Source organism: Mustela lutreola, chromosome 3, assembly GCF_030435805.1.
Source record: "Mustela lutreola isolate mMusLut2 chromosome 3, mMusLut2.pri, whole genome shotgun sequence".
NCBI classification, from domain to species: Eukaryota; Metazoa; Chordata; class Mammalia; order Carnivora; family Mustelidae; genus Mustela; species Mustela lutreola.
Window position 1 is genome coordinate 115,863,047 of NC_081292.1, and position 17,246 is coordinate 115,880,292.

A 17,246-nucleotide genomic window follows, 5' to 3' on the forward strand; every position below is an offset into this window, starting at 1 on the left:
TAGATGTCCATCAACAGATGAATATATAAAGAAGATGTGATATACACATATGAATATATATATATGGATATATATATGATGAATATATTTTTAAAAAGATTTTATTTATTTATTTGACAGAGAGAGATCACAAGATGGCAGAGAGGCAGGCAGAGAGAGAAAGGAGGAAGCAGGCTCCCTGCTGAGCAGAAAGCCTGATGCGGGACTCGATCCGAGAACCCTGAGATCATGACCTGAGCCAAAGGCAGCAGCTTAACCCACTGAACCACCCGGGCGCCCCATATGATGGAATATTATGCAACCATCAAAAAATGAAATCTTGGAGGAGTCAAGATGGCAGAGAAGTACCAGGCTGAGACTACTTCAGCTAGCAGGAGATCAGCTAGATAACTTATCTAAAGATTACAAACACCAGCAAATCCATCGACAGATCGAAGAGAAGAAGAACAGGAATTCTAGAAACAGAAAAACAACCACTTTCTGAAAGTTAGGACTGGTGGAGAAGTGAATCCAAAGTGACGGGAAGATAGACCCGGGGGGGGGGGGGGCTCCCGGCAAGGAGCGGAGCAACGGAGCACAAAATCAGGGCTTTTAAAAGTCTGTTCCGCTGAGGGACATCGCTCCAGAGGCTAAACCGGGATGAAGCCCATGTGGGGTCAGCATGGCCTCAGGTCCCGCATGGTCACAGAAGGATCGGGGGTATCTGAGTGTCGCAGACCTTACAGGTATTAGAACAGGGAAGCTGGCTACAGAGACAGAGCAAAGGAGTGAGCTCTCAGCTCGAGGTTACCTTGAACCGGTCGCAGGCTTGGTGAGTTCAGAGTGTGGTCGGAGGCCAGGGAGACGGGAGTTATTGGGCACTATTCTCTGAGGGTGCACTGAGGAGTGGGGCCCCAAACTCTCAGCTCCTACGGGCCAGAGACTGGGAGGCCACCATTTTCATTCCCATCCTCCGGAACTCTATGGAAAGCACTCAGGGAACAAAAGCTCCCAAAAGCAAACCCAAGCGGATTACTCAGCCCAGCCCCTAGCAAGGGCGGTGCAATTCCGCCCGGGGCAAAGACACTTGAGAATCACTACAACAGGCCCCTCCTCCAGAAGTTCAACAAGAAACCCAGCCAGGACCAAGTTCACCTACCAAGGAGTGCAGTTTCAATACCAAGGAGAGCAGCAGAATTCCAGAGGAGGAGAAAGCAAAGCACGGAACTCATGGCTATCTCCCCAGGATTCTTTAGTCTTGCAGTTAATTTAATTTTTTTTTCTTTTTCAATTTTTTTTTCTCTTCTTCTGCTAAAATTTTTTTAACTTTTACCCTTTTCTTTTTTAACGTTTTTAAAACTAGTTTATCTAATATATATATTTTTCTTTTTTATACTTTTTCTTTATTCATTTTCTTTTCTTAATTGTTACTTTCCTTTTCTTTTTTTTCTTTCTGAGCCTCTTTTTATCCCCTTTCTCCTCCCCTCACGATGTGGGATCTCTTCTGATTTGGTTAAAGCATATTTTCTTGGGGTTGTTGCCACCCTTTTAGTATTTTACTTGCTCCTTCATATACACTTATGTGGACAAAATGACAAGGCGGAAAAATTCACCACAAAAAAAAGAACAAGAGGCAGTACTGAAGGCTAGGGACCTAACCAATACAGACATTCGTAATATGTCAGATATAGAGTTCAGAATGACAATTCTCAAGGTTATAGCCAGGCTCGAAAAAGGCATGGAAGATATTAGAGAAACCCTCTTGGGAGATATAAAAGCCCTTTCTGGAGAAATAAAAGAACTAAAATCTAACCAAGTTGAAATCAAAAAAGCTATTAATGAGGTGCGATCAAAAATGGAGGCTCTCACTGCTAGGATAAATAAAGCAGAAGAAAGAATTAGCGATATAGAAGACCAAAAGACAGAGAATAAAGAAGCTGAGCAAAAGAGGGACAAACAGCTACTGGACCACGAGGGGAGAATTCGAGAGATAAGTGACACCATAAGACGAAACAACATTAGAATAATTGGGATTCCAGAAGAAGAAGAAAGAGAGAGGGGAGCAGAAGGTATACTGGAGAGAATCATTGGAGAGAATTTCCCTAATACGGCAAAGGGAACAAGCATCAAAATTCAGGAGGCGCAGAGAACACCCCTCAAAATCAATAAAAATAGGTCCACACCCCGTCACCTAATAGTAAAATTTACAAGTCTTAGTGACAAAGAGAAAATCCTGAAAGCAGCCTGGGAAAAGAAGTCTGTAAAATACAATGGTAAAAATATTAGATTGGCAGCAGACTTATCCAGAGACCTGGCAGGCCAGAAAGAGCTGGCATGATATATTCAGAGTACTAAATGAGAAAAACATGCAGCCAAGAATACTATATCCAGCTAGGTTATCATTGAAAATAGAATAAGAGAGAAAAAGCTTCCAGGAGAAACAAAAACTGAAAGAATTTGCAAACACCAAACCAGTTCTACAGGAAATATTGAAAGGGGTCCTCTAAGCAAAGAGAGAGCCTACAAGTGGTAGATGAGAAAAGAACAAAGACAATATACAGTAACAGTCACCTTACAGGCAATACAATAGCACTAAATTCATATCTCTCAATAGTTACCCTGAATGTTAATGGGCTAAATGCACCAATCAAAAGACACAGGGTGTCAGAATGGATAAAAAAACAAAACCCATCTATATGTTGCCTATAAGAAACTCATTTTAAGCCCGAAGACACCTCCAGATTTAAAGTGAGGGGGTGGAAAACAATTTACCATGCTAATGGACATCAGAAGAAAGCAGGAGTGGCAATCCTTATATCAGATCAATTAGATTTTAAGCCAAAGACTATAATAAGAGATGAGGAAGGACACTATATCATACTCAAAGGGTCTGTCCAACAAGAAGATTTAACAATTTTAAATATCTATGCCCCCAACGTGGGAGCAGCCAACTATATAAACCAATTAAAAACAAAATCAAAGAAACACATCAACAATAATACAATAATAGTAGGGGACTTGAACACTCTCCTCACTGAAATGGACAGATCATCCAAGCAAAAGATGAAAAAGGAAATAAAGGCCTTAAACAACACACTGGACCAGATGGACATCACAAATATAGTCAGAACTTTTCATCCCAAAGCAACAGAATACCCATTATTCTCTAATGCACATGGAACATTCTCCAGAATACATCACGTCCTGGGTCACAAATCAGGTCTCAACTGGTATCAAAAGATTGGGATCATTCCCTGCATATTTTCAGACCACAATGCTCTGAAGCTAGAACTCAACCACAAGAGGAAGTTTGGAAAGAACCCAAACACATGGAGACTAAACAGCATCCTTCTAAAGAATGAATGGGTCAACCGGGAAATTAAAGAAGAATTGAAAAAATTCATGGAAACAAATGATAATGAAAACACAACGGTTCAAAATCTGTGGGACACAACAAAGGCAGTCCTGAGAGGAAAATATATAGCGGTACAAGCCTTTCTCAAGAAACAAGGAAGGTCTCAGGTACACAACCTAACCCTAAACCTAAAGGAGCTGGAAAAAGAACAAGAAAGAAACTCTAAAACCAGCAGGAGAAGAGAAATCATAAATATCAGAGCAGAAATCAATGAAATAGAAACCAAAAGAACAATAGAACAAATAAACGAAACTAGGAGCTGGTTCTTTGAAAGAATTAATAAGATTGATAACCCCCTAGCCAGACTTATCAAAAAGCAAATAGAAAGGACCCAAATAAATAAAATCATGAATGAAAGAGGAGAGATCACAACTAACACCAAAGAAATACAAACAATTATAAGAACATACTATGCGTAACTCTATGCCAACAAATTTGACAATCTGGAAGAAATGGATGCATTCCTAAAACATATACACTACCGCAACTAAACCAGGAAGAAACAGAAAGCCTGAACAAACCCATAACCAGTAAGGAGATTCAAACAGTCATTAAAAATCTCCAAACAAACAAAAGCTCAGGGCCAGACGGCTTCCCAGGGGAATTCAACCAAACATTTAAAGAAGAACCAATTCCTATTCTACTGAAACTGTTCCAAAAAAATAGAAATGGAAGGAAAACTTCCAAACTCATTTTATGAGGCCAGCATCACCTTGATCCCCAAACCAGACAAGGATCCCATCAAAAAAGAGAGCTATAGACCAATATCCTTGATGAACACAGATGAATACTAGCCAATAGGAGTCAAAAGGATTATTCACCACGACCAAGTGGGATTTATTCTAGGGCTGCAAGGTTGGTTCAACATCTGCAAATCAATCAATGTGATACAACACATCAATAAAAGAAAGAACAAGAACCATATGATACTCTCAATAGATGCTAAAAAAGCATTTGACAAAGTACAGCATCCCTTCCGGATCAAAACTCTTCAAAGTGTAGGGATCGAGGGCACATACCTCAATATTATCAAAGCCATTTATGAAAAACCCACCACAAATATCATTCTCAATGGAGAAAAACTGAAAGCTTTTCTGCTAAGGTCAGGAACATGGCAGGGATGTCCATTATCACCACTGCTATTCAACATAGTACTAGAAATCCTAGCCTCAGCAAATCAGACAACAAAAGGAAATTAAAGGCATCCAAATCGGCAAAGAAGAAGTCAAACTATCACTCTTCGCAGATGATATGATACTATATGTGGAAAACCCAAAAGACTCCACTCCAAAACTGCTAGAACTTGTACACCAATTCAGTAAAGTGTCAGGATATAAAATCAATGCACAGAAATCAGTTGCATTTCTCTACACCAACAGCAAGACAGAAGAAAGAGAAATTAAGGAGTCAATCCCATTTACAATTGCACCCAAAACCATAAGATACCTAGGAATAAACCAAACCAAAGAGGCACAGAATCTATACTCAGAAAACTATAGAGTACTCATGAAAGAAATTGAGGAAGACACAAGGAAATGGAAAAATGTTCCATGCTGCTGGATTGGAAGAATAAATACTGTGAAAATGTCTATGCTACCTAAAGCAATCTACACATTTAATGCAATTCCTATCAAAGTACCATCCATCTTTTTCAAAGAAATGGAACAAACAATCCTAAAATTTATATGGAACCAGAAAAGACCTTGAATAGCCAAAGGAACATTGAAAAAGAAAGTCAAAGTTGGTGGCATCACAATTCTGGACTTCAAGCTCTATTACAAAGCTGTCATCATCAAGACAGCATGGTACTGGCACAAAAACAGACACATAGATCAATGGAACAGAATAGAAAGCCCAGAAATAGACCCTCAACTCTATGGTCAACTAATCTTCGACAAAGAAGGAAAGAATGTCTAATGGAAAAAAGACAGCCTCTGCAATAAATGGTGTTGGGAAAATTGGACAGCCACATGCAGAAGAATGAAACTGAGACCATTTTCTTACATCACACACGAAAATAGACTCAAAATGGATGAAGGACCTCAATGTGAGAAAGGAATCCATCAAAATCCTTGAGGAGAACACAGGCAGCCTCAGCTGCAGCAACATCTTCCTACGAACATCACCAAAGGCAAAGGAAGCAATGGCAAAAATGAACTATTGGGATTTTATCAAAAGCAAAAGCTGTTGCACAGCAAAGTAAACAGTTAACAAAACCAAAAGACAACTGACAGAATGGGAGAAGATATTTGCAAACGACATATCATCAAGGACTGGGTCCAAAATCTATAAAGAACTTAGCAAACTCAACACCCAAAGAACAAATAATCTAATCAAGAAATGGGCAGAGGACATGAACAGACATTTCTGCAAAGAAGACATCCAAATGGCCAACAGACACATGAAAAAGTGCTCCATATCATTTGGCATCAGGGAAATACAAATCAAAATCACAATGAGATATCACCTCACACCAGTCAGAATGGCTCAAATTAACAAGTCAGGAAATGACAGATGCTGGCGAGGATGTGGAGAAAGGAGAACCCTCCTACACTGTTGGTGGGAATGCAAGCTGGTGCAACCACTCTGGAAAACAGCATGGAGCTTCCTCAAAATGTTGAAAATAGAACTGCCCTATGACCCAGCAATTGCACTATTGGGTATTTACCCTAAAGATAGAAACGTAGTGATCCGAAGGGGCACGTGCACCCGAATGTTTATAGCAGCAATGTCCAAAATAGCCAAACTATGGAAAGAACCTAGATGTCCATCAACAGATGAATGGATCAAGAAGATGTGGTATATATACACAATGGAATACTATGCAGCCATCAAAAGAAATGAAATCTTGCCATTTGCGACAACGTGGATGGAACTAGAGCGTATCATTCTTAGCAAAATAAGTCAATCAGAGAAAGACAAGTATCATATGATCTCCCTGATATGAGGAAGTGGTGATGCAACATGGGGGCTTAAGTGGGTAGGAGAAGAATCAATGAAACAAGATGGGATTGGGAGGGAGACAAACCATAAGTGACTCTTAATCTCACAAAACAAACTGAGGGTTGCTGGGGGGAGGGGGGTTGTGAGAAGGGGGGTGGGGTTATGGACATTGGGGAGGGTATGTGCTATGGTAAGTGCTGTGAAGTGTGTAAACCTGGCGATTCACAGACCTGTACCCCTGGGGCTAAAAATATATTATATGTTTATAAAAAATAAAAAATTTTAAAAAAATGAAATCTTGCCATTTGCAGTGACGTGAATGGAACTAGAGGGGTGGCTGGGTGACAGACATTGGGGAGGGTATGTGCTATGTTGAGAAAAAAATAATTAAAATATAAAAATAAAAAAATCACATCACGTTATTTTAACAACGCAAAAAAATACTTTTCAAAAGTCAAAAATTTCTAAGAACTTTCAACTGCTTTGTTCTGTAGGTAACCTAGGGAAAGAGAGGCTCACATCTAAGGGAAAAAGGGAAAAAGGACAAAAGGACACAAAAGAGGGGAAAAAAACAACCAACAATTCTGAGAAGTAAAACAAGAACAAGACAATAAAGAGAAGAAAAAGTTTTGATGGAAAATAGTAGTTAGGATGTGGCCAAAAAGGGGTTGGTGGTTTTGTTTAGCAAGTAATTTTCAAAAAAAGCCCATATAAAAGACTAAGTGGAATAGGGTTAGCTAACTAAGAACTAAAAAATAAGAAAGCTTGGACTGGAGCTTAAGGGTTAAGGAAAGTTGAATCATTCATTTTCTTAACTAAGAAACTTTGATAGGTTTAAGAACAGGCCATTTAAGGTGTAGACAGGCAAAGAGAATTGGAAAATAAAGGGATTTAGCTTGTCTCCAGGATGGAGAAGGTTTTAGAAGAGGTTGGAGTGATAGGATGGAGAGAACAGAGGGAGGTCTGAGAGCACAGGGGGACAAATGAAGAAACTTGCGAGGTAGAAAGGAGAAAATCAAGAAAGCTCAGACTAAAAAGACTTTTCTTAGTTAACTTGAGGAAAAGTTACCTATTAACAATGAGAATATGAGGGTTGCCTGGGTGGCTCAGTGGTTTAAAGCCTCTGCTTTCAGCTCAGGTCACGATCCCAGGGTCCTAGGATTGAGCCCCACATAGGGCTCTCTGCTAGGCAGGGAGCCTGCTTCCCTTCCTCTCTCTCTGTCTCCCTCTCTGCCTACTTGTGATCTCTGTCTCTCTGTGTCAAATAAATAAATAAAATCTTTAAAAAAAAAGAATGAGAATATGAGATGAATTAAATAGGAATTAAATTTAGAGCATCAATTAAATCTAAAACATGAATATAGTCTCTTAACTGTTAAAAATTAATTATTTAGAAATTTAGGGAAAAGAAATCAGGCTGAACACATTTGACCTAGACTCCCCCTCAATGCTGTATAGCAAGGTGTACAGACAGAATCAGAAAGGATTAACCTTGGAAATCAGGGGTTCCTGATTTCAACCTGGCTCAGGTGGCTTTCAGATCGTGAGATCAAGATTCGCATAGGGCTCTATTCTCAGCGAGAAATCTGCTTAGGTTTCTTTCCCACTATTCCATCCCCTCACCCCAACTTGTGCATGTGTGCTCTCTCTCCCTCAAATAAATAAATTTGTAAAAAGAAACAGAAAGAAAACCCTGGAAACTAAAAATTTGTTTGGTAATTATTAGCCAAACTGACAGCTCCTAAGGTAGCAATATGGAAAATTGAGAAGCATGTGAGTTAGAATATGGTAATGAAAAAAGGCTTAGGAAACTGTTCCAGGGGAGTGAGAGGTTGGGGGTGTGGCTACAACAGGAAGATTGGTCAAAGTATATTTAAGTAGTGGATTATGTGCAACACTGGTCTATATTCTCTCTGTAACCATTCCAGATGATAGAGTACTTCTCCAACCTACTCTGGCAGAAGGTAGAGATTTATTTTCTAGAGAGGGTAAAAGAGAAGGTATCTGGATAAAGGAATCCCACAGTGATGGTAGACTATTCTACAGTATCATAGGGATTAAATAAAAATAACATAATAAATGCTGACATCTGCCTTCTCCCTCAGCCTTCTTATTCTCCCATGTCCCCCAAAAGATAAAGAAGCTTATGCCTTCTACACAGGAGAGCAGAATCATATAAAATGATTGTTTTCTAGGGAATCAGACAAGCCACAGAGAAAAGACTAAAAATTCTGATAGAGAGGTCCCTTCATAAGACATCCAACCAGATTGTCCTTTACTGAAGGCCATAATCTCTAAGCTATATCCATGTACCGAATTTCCCATCAGCATAACCAGAAGATACTACATTTATAAAACAAATGGATGCTCCAAAAAAGGAATGATTAAGGGAGAAAGGAAGGGAAGTACTCTTGGAAATTTAAAGTATAATAGCAGAAATTAAAAATTCACTGGTTGTGAGGTTGAAATCTTCCAGGAAGTACATGAAAAATAATAGAGTAAATTTTAATGTATAAGACAGTTAGAGGATCAAGACAAGTATGCAATGCATAAATAATAAAATTTATAGAAACGACAGAGAAAACAGAGGCAAGAAAATAATCAGAGAAATAATAAAAGTTTTACAGAACTTAAAGGCATAAGTTTCCAAAATGGAAAATGGAATAGGTCCTCTGAGGATCCTTCACAATGGATGAAAATGGACCTAGTGCAAGGTCCATCATCATGAAATTTTAGAACACTGGGGACAAAGAAATAATTCTATAAGTTTCCAGGGAGTGGAGGAAAAGAATTAAAATAGAATAAAAGCTTTGAAGTGCATTGGATTTCTCAACATCAGTACTAGTAATTCTGAGAGAAAATTATTTCTAAGAATTTATACCCAGCCAAATTAAAAATCAATTATAAAAGTAGAATAAAGCCATTTTTGAATATGTTGAGACTCAAATATTTGATGACAGCCAAAATTACAAAGCAAGCAGTAATATAAACCAAGAAGCAATATAAACATGTTGCTGAGGGATTTGAAGTAAATACTGAAAACAAAACAAAACAAAACAAAACAGCTAAAAGAACAGAAAATGGTTGCCTCCAGGGAATAACTTTAGAAGACTTATTTTTTTTCAAATAGCTGTTTTCCTCATTAAACTATGATCATATGTAGTTTTGGTAATAAAAAAAAATTTAAAGAGGGTCGTTTCCAAATGGAAAAATACCTATTTAAAATTAATACACATCACTATGAAGTCACAGAACTGATTTTGCAAGTTATATTTTATATGTACAAATTTTCCAAATAATAGAAATTCATGATCCAATGAGACTGGAGGCCATTAAGAACTTTAGGCTTGGGGCGCCTGGGTGGCTCAGTGGGTTAAAGCCTCTGCCTTCGGCTCAGGTCATGATCCCAGCGTCCTGGGATCGAGCCCCGCATCGGGCTCTCTGCTCAGCAGGGAGCCTGCTTCCTCTTCTCTCTCTGCTTACTTGTAATCTCTGTCTGTCAAATAAATAAATAAAATCTTTAAAAAAAAAAAAAAAAAAAAAAAAAAAAAAAAAGAACTTTAGGCTTGGATTTCAGTGCCTCAGAGAGTGAAATGAAGTCCTCTCAAAATAAGGAGCTATAAATTCCAGATACGTTGCTATGGGAACTGAACCACTTTAATAAACTGCTTGTTTGACTAAAGTGCTGTATTTACTGTGATAAGTCTTTCAAAAAACACATGTCAAGTTGGAGTATTTTTAAGGTACATCCATTTACCACACATTACAGAGTTAAAATTATACAACCACTATACTCCCAGTTTCAGATGCAATCCCTGCCTGAAGAGCAAACTATTTCTGCCAGAGTCCCCTCCACCCCTTCCTCATTACAACAGAAAACTGCTGATGTCAAAGCCCAAGCCTCCTGTTCCCCACTCTTCTAATCACTGGTTTAGAAAGGCTTACGGTTAATATAAACATTACAAATTTCAATTATATAATGGGCTAAACAGTTTCATGGGACTAGCCTGGTAACTTCATCACTGAGACCTTGCTTCCTACAAGAAAGAGAGCCAAAATGTCTATGTAACAAATAAACTCTAGTATTTTTTTTTTTTTTTAGGTTCTTAATATGGGACTGTAAAGGAGTACATCTTAAAATGTACTATACCAGGGATTGTTCTGATTTTATTCTAATTAAAACTGTCACACAGAAAAAGGCTGATATCCAAGATTTATAAAGAACCCCTCAAATTCAACACAGATAGTCATGTCAAAAAACGGGCAGAAGACATGAAGAGACACTTGTCCAAAGAAGACATACACATAAATGGCTAACAGACACATGAAAAAATGTTCATCATCATTAGCCATCAGGGAGATTCAAATAAAAACCACACTAAGATACCACCTTACACCAGTTAGAATGGCCTAAATCAACAAGATAGTAAACAACAAGTGTTGGAGAGGATGTGGAGAAAGGAGAACCCTCTTACACTGTTGGTGGGAATGCAAGTTGGTGCAGCTACTTTGGAGAACAGTGTGGAGATTCCTTAAGAAATTAAAAATAGGGCTTCCCTATGACCCTGCAATTGCACTCCTGGGTATTTACCCCAAAGATACAGATGTAGTGAAAAGAAGGGCCATATGTACCCCAATGTTCATAGCAGCAATGCCCACAGTCGCCAAACTGTGGAAAGAACCAAGATGCCCTTCAACAGATGAATGGATAAAGAAGTTATGGTTCGTATATACAAAGGAGTATTATGCCTCCAATTCAACTTTTGTATCAACATGGACTGGACTGGGAATAGATTATGCTGAGTGAAATAAGTCAAGCAGAGAGAGTCAATTATCATATGGTTTCACTTACTTGTGGAGAATAAGGAATAACATGGAGGACATTGGGAGATAAGAGAAGAGAAGTGAGTTGGGGGAAATCGGAGGGGGAGACAAACCACGAGACTGTGGACTCTGAGAAACAAACTGAGGGCTTTGGAGGGGACGGGGGTAGGGGGTTGGATGAGCCTGGCGGTGGGTATTAAGGAGGGCACGTATTGCATGGAGTACTGGGTGTGGTGCATAAACAATGAATTATGCAACACTGAAAAAAAAATAAAATTAAATTAAAAAAAAAACTGTCATTGCATTGTCATATTTTAAGCTGAGCAGGATTTGCTTTCAAACTATCTCAAATACAAATTATGTGGAATGGCAGGTCCTGAGCGGCATTTTGGTTATGCCACAACAGGTTTTGTAGAAGTTGAAAAAAATGTTTGTGTTCACAATCTTATCTTACTAAAACTGTCTGTTAGTCCAAGCTCTAAATTACATAACAAATACTACACACTACATCTCATTTAAAGAAATGCAGAAATGAGGATAATATGTGGTAAATTTATTTCCTAAATTTCTTTTTTAGTGAGTAGGTGTACATCGTACTTTTTGAAGTGAAAGTAGTTAGAGAAAAATCTAAACTGCATTAAGACCTGATGAAACTTACTTGATATTAAATTGTCAGCTTTTACTCAAAAGATAAAAGGGAGAAATAAAGAAAGAAAAAAACATCAAATGTGCACTATGACACAGAGTCTCTTTTTGACAGAACTTTAGTTGGGTTTCCCCAGGCCCTCTTGACTAGGCCTCAGCCTATCCTGGCCAGGCCTACACAGCCCCATCTCAGCAAGAATCCTGATGAGTCAGTTTGCTAAGAAAGCCCCTAACCTTGCTACCTGATCAATTTTTGATATCTGATAAAGTTCCTTATCCCCCACTTAAGAGGTCTAAGTCTTCGATCTACCTTGAGCAAGAATCCCCCTGCTCTTAATGTCTCCTCTTAGTAATTTTGCATTCATTGATCCGCTCCCCTATCCAGCTCAGTGGCTATAAATCCCCACTGGTTCTTATTGTATTCAGAGTTGAACTATCTCTTTCCACAACTGTAAAAAAAGATTGATTCCTTTGCAAGGATCTTGAATGAAGTCTTCCATACCATTTTAATAAGTAACAGAACTATTGTTTTGTGTAGCTGCTATGAATTCCAATTGAGGGAGTGTGAGCACAAAAGAAGCTCCTCCTTAAATTCTGAAGTCCTTAGGCTCCAGAGCAATTGCAGTTTTATATACATATTGGGTGGCCATGCTTTAAGAAAATGTCTTCTGGACCAAAACCTTCTTAATCAACAAGCCTAGTACTTCTATTCTTCCTCTAAGTTATTTTTGACTAATAAATAAATGGAAGAAGTCTGCAGGGACCTTCCAAAAATATCCTCACTGACAAAGGGACCCTTAGGAAGGCTTTTTCTTGCTTTGGATATTATGGTTTGTACTTAATATAAGGAATTGCAGCAGCCATCTTGGGGTACTACTGAAACCAGTAAGGACAAGCAGCAAACTACCATACCCAAAGCAAAAGCCAGAAGAAGCTGGGTTCTTTACAGAAACAAAAACCCCCAAAACACAACACCTTTATTGGGATATAATTCATATACCATTAAATTCACCCATTTACAGTATACAGTTCAGTGGCTTTTAGGGTATTCACAAAGTGGTGTATTCATCACCACAGTTTTAGAATAGTTTCATTATGCTAAGAAGAAACCCTTCACCTCTCAGCCATCATACCCTAGAGCTTGAGACAAACACTAATTGACTTTCTGTCCTTATGAATTGGACACCTTTGGACATTTCATGTAAAATTATTAATACACTGTAATCTTAAATGTTTTCAATCCATGTTGTAGTATGTATCAGTATTTAATTTCATTTTATTGCGAAATAATAATCCACGGTATGGATAGATCACATTTATTTGGCCATTCTCCAATTAGTACCTTCTCTTGTTTTTAATGCATTTATCTCGTTCACCTTACACTGTTTCTTACTAATTTATCTGTGATTAATTTAACTGTGACTTCTCTTTTATCCTTTAAAATGATCTTATAAGAGGAAAGGAAAGTATAAAAGTAAAAGAGAATATGCGTTGTTTATTCACCTCTCACCCCCCCTCACAAAAGAAAGGCTAAAAATCTATCTTCTGCTACCCCTTCCCCCTTGCCCATGGCTCTTCATTCAGAAACCATTTTGTCAGTCTGAAAAAATATTTTCAAATCTGGTAGTAAATATTTTCCTCCAGGAGGAGACAGCCTTCAGAGGAAGAATGGTAGTCCCATACTATGATGAAAGTATATTGGACATTTTCACTCAGCCCCACACCAAAATTTTTCCATAGAAATTAATAGTTTTACTTCCAAAGAAGGTTTCGGTGAACTACTAGAAGTATTACTTTCTTATTTCTAGGGATGTTTCTTTTCTTTTCTCATTTCATTAAATTTTTATTTTCATCATGGTAAGTTGGGGGTATATCCCCCATACCCACAACCTACCTCCACTCTGGTAACCATCAGTTTGCTTTGGCTATTTGAGGTCTTTTGTGGTTCCATACAAATTTTAGAACTGTTTGTTCTAGCTCTGTGCAAAATGCTATTGGTATTTTATAGGGATTGCATTAAATCTGTGGATTCCTTTGGGTAGTTAGACATTTTAACAATATTTGTTCTTCCAACCCATGAGTATGGAATGTCCATTTCTTCCCATCGTCTTGAATCTTTTTTATCAGTGTTTAACAGTTTTCAGAATATAAGTCTTTTACCTCTGTGATTACATTTATTCCTAGATATTTTATTGTTTTTGGTGCAATTATAAATAAGATTTTTAAAAATTTCACTTTCTGCTGTTTCATTATTAGTGTATAGGAGTGCAACAGATTTCCATATAGTGATTTTACTTTTATTCCCTTATAAATTATCTGTAGATAGAAAATCTAGCACTTATAATACATCTAATCTTTTAACACTAAGTTTTACAAGCAGCCCATTTCACAGTAAATCAGATGGGCTACAGAACCAGAAAAGAGGGCAACCCTAATTTAATACTTAAGCCAGTACAATTTACAAAAGAAACTGGGATCTTAAACCTTCCATAAAACTTTTTGGAACAAAATATAATAATCATTCTATCGAATTCATACTTTGTTCCTGTCTATCTATCTATCATCTACCTAAGATTCCCATAAAAGATATATTTTGTAACTGAACTGTGTGACTCTGCTTGTTGGTGAGTCATAGACAGAAACTATACCAGAAGGACTTGTCACGCAAAAGAAGGAAATCACAGGGAATAATTTCCAAAGCCATGACTCCCAGAGCAAGGGTGAATTAGTTCCTTTTATTTAGGGTTAGGCTGATTATTTAGAAAGGGGAGCCTTGTCATTACATATAGACGTAAGCGTAAGGTCATGCATGCGCCTTAAGGAAATATGCCTCTATATACATTGTATATTATGTAAATGAGGTTTGCACTCCTCCTTGGACAGAAATTTTAGTATTATAAAGACATAAAGGTGGGCGCCTGGGTGGCTCAGTGGTTTAAGCCGCTGCCTTCGGCTCAGGTCATGATCTCAGGGTCCTGGGATCGGGTCCCGCATCAGGCTCTCTGCTCGGCAGAGAGCCTGCTTCCCTCTCTCTCTCTCTGCCTGTCTCTCCATCTACTTGTGATTTCTCTCTGTCAAATAAATAAATAAAATCTTTAAAAAAAAAAAAAAGACATAAAGGTAATAACTATTGGTCATTTCATGGATCACTCCATGGTCCACCTAGGTGGTCTGGGCAAGCATTATTGATTGAGGGGTAGTTTTGGTTTCCACCACCAAATGCTATGCCCATTAGGTCTTTTGCCTTAGTTAAGAGATAAGCTGGAAAAAAAGAGCTTAAGGAAAAATGTGGGATAAAGGTTGGTGGGTGTAAGCATGTTAGCAGTAATAATCAGTAATGATCAGGTCTTAGGGTCTACCTGGTGACAATTTTACTGGGTTTACCCACAATTAAACATTAAACATTAAACAATTAAAAGTTAGGAAGTAAACCTAATAATAATATTACAGACTTCTAAAAAGTTGTTTTCATGAAAGTTGATTTCATGGAAGTTTGATCATAAAAGTCATTGATCAACACAGCTAATCTAATTCTTTTAAAATTAAATTCAATTTTCAAAATATTTTCAATTTCTTTCTCAACTCTGTCTACTGGTCCTGTCAATAAAGTAATCAAATTTGTACTACCACAGCATAAGCATGAATAAACCTTATTTGGGTGTTAAAAATTATAACACAGAATATATATAATTTTAACCAACTGAACCATATATATATATATATATAACAAAATATAGAATTTTAAATTCTAAATCTTCTCCATACTTGCACAGGGATGCTTAAAAATCACTAATAGGAAAAAGATACTACCTTAAACCATGAACAAATATTAAATTTATTCAGCTATCCTACTGCAGTAATGGTCAAGTGTATGTACTTTGGAGCCAGACTGTCTGGGTTCAGATCTGGCCTCCTATCATTTACAACCTGAGCCCTTGAGCAAGTCACTTAAACTGTGCTTTAGTTTCTCCATCTAAAAAAGGGGGAAAAGGTACCTAACTCCTCATGGACTGGTAGTGAGAGTTAAATGACGTAGTGCATAAAATAGATAAGGAGTAGTGCTTGGCCCATGGTATCCACTTGAAAAGTGTTATCTTGGGATGCCTGGGTGGCTCAGTGGGTTAAGCCTCTGCCTTTGGCTCAGGTCATGATCTCAAGGTCCTGGGATCGAGTCCCACATTGGGTTCTCTGCTTGACGGGGAGCCTGCTTCCCCTCTCTGCTTGCCTCTCTGCCTACTTGTGATCTCTCTCTCTCTCTGGTTCTCTGTCAAACAAATAAATAAAATCTTTTAAAAAAATAACAAAAAATAAAAGTGTTAGCTCTTATTATTGCTGTATTTCCCCAGCAAATTACAAAAACAACTTCAACCTTTACTATTTTCTTCAAAATCAGAACCCATGCCTTTTGGCCTTCAAATGTCCCACTGCCACAGAGAAAAGATAATTCATCACACGAAAATTTTTACTTTTTGTTACTTTCACTCATTCCCATTTCAGTTCCTTTTATAACAGGAGAAGTATTTCTTCTTTTCTCTAGGCAAATCTCTCCATCTGTGATTCCAAACTGAACCATTCCTGTCACCTCAAAAACCTTACACTGCTCTTCCTTCTCAAATGGATATTGCTCCATCTTTATTAAACCCTTCCTTCACCCTACACTGCCTTACAGCTAACATACTATCTCTCTCTTCATCTAAAATGATAGCCTTATTGTTTTATTTGTACTTTTCTTTTAGTGACCATCTCCTTATCAATGAACAGGAGACAGAATGTGTCTGGTTTAGAGTCAGAGTCCCTTTGCTATACAAAAGAACAAGCACGGGACAAGGTAACAACATCCCAATCCCTCTGCAGCAAGGAATATTACAGTGGCCTCATACATCCGTGATGTATACATCACTGCATATTATAAATAGGATTCTACCGGTGTCAAGCTGCTGAGGCAAGCCAGCAAAGAGGAAATGCACCCGGTGCATAATGGAAATGTGTTTAGAGCAGTTTGCCTTTTAAAAAGTTTTTAAGGCATTAAAGAATGCTGTCATCCGCAAAGTGACAGGAAATTTAAAATTATGGGCTACTTTAATCATTTTCACAGAAAAGGTACTGACATTTCTCTTAAAATGGTTTTCTCTAAAAATTAGGTGTTGCAGTGTGCCAGAAAATAACTGAGGGTTGGCCAAACCATACCACTTATATCTGTCTTTTTTCCCAAAAAGAGTACTATGCTGATCCTAAATCTAAAGTATTTGTTATTTTCATCCATTGTACTTCAACAAATATTACAAAGGAATAAAAATAACAATAGAGAAGAAGAAAAGTAATTCTAATTATCTGGGATCCTTCACTAGTCGACTTTTTACCAGAAACACTGATAATTTTACCTTCAGCTCCTTGGTTTAGTGTCACCACTGTTAGCCTGGACTACCAGTGTGGCTACTCA

The 17,246-nt window shown here is 37.8% G+C and overlaps 1 protein-coding gene across 3 annotated transcripts in view; it reads right to left on the reverse strand.

The window, feature by feature from the left end:
* Positions 1-17,246, reverse strand: part of ZRANB3 (zinc finger RANBP2-type containing 3) — a 320,871-nt gene that overhangs the window by 58,111 nt on the left and 245,514 nt on the right. The window lies entirely within an intron of this gene.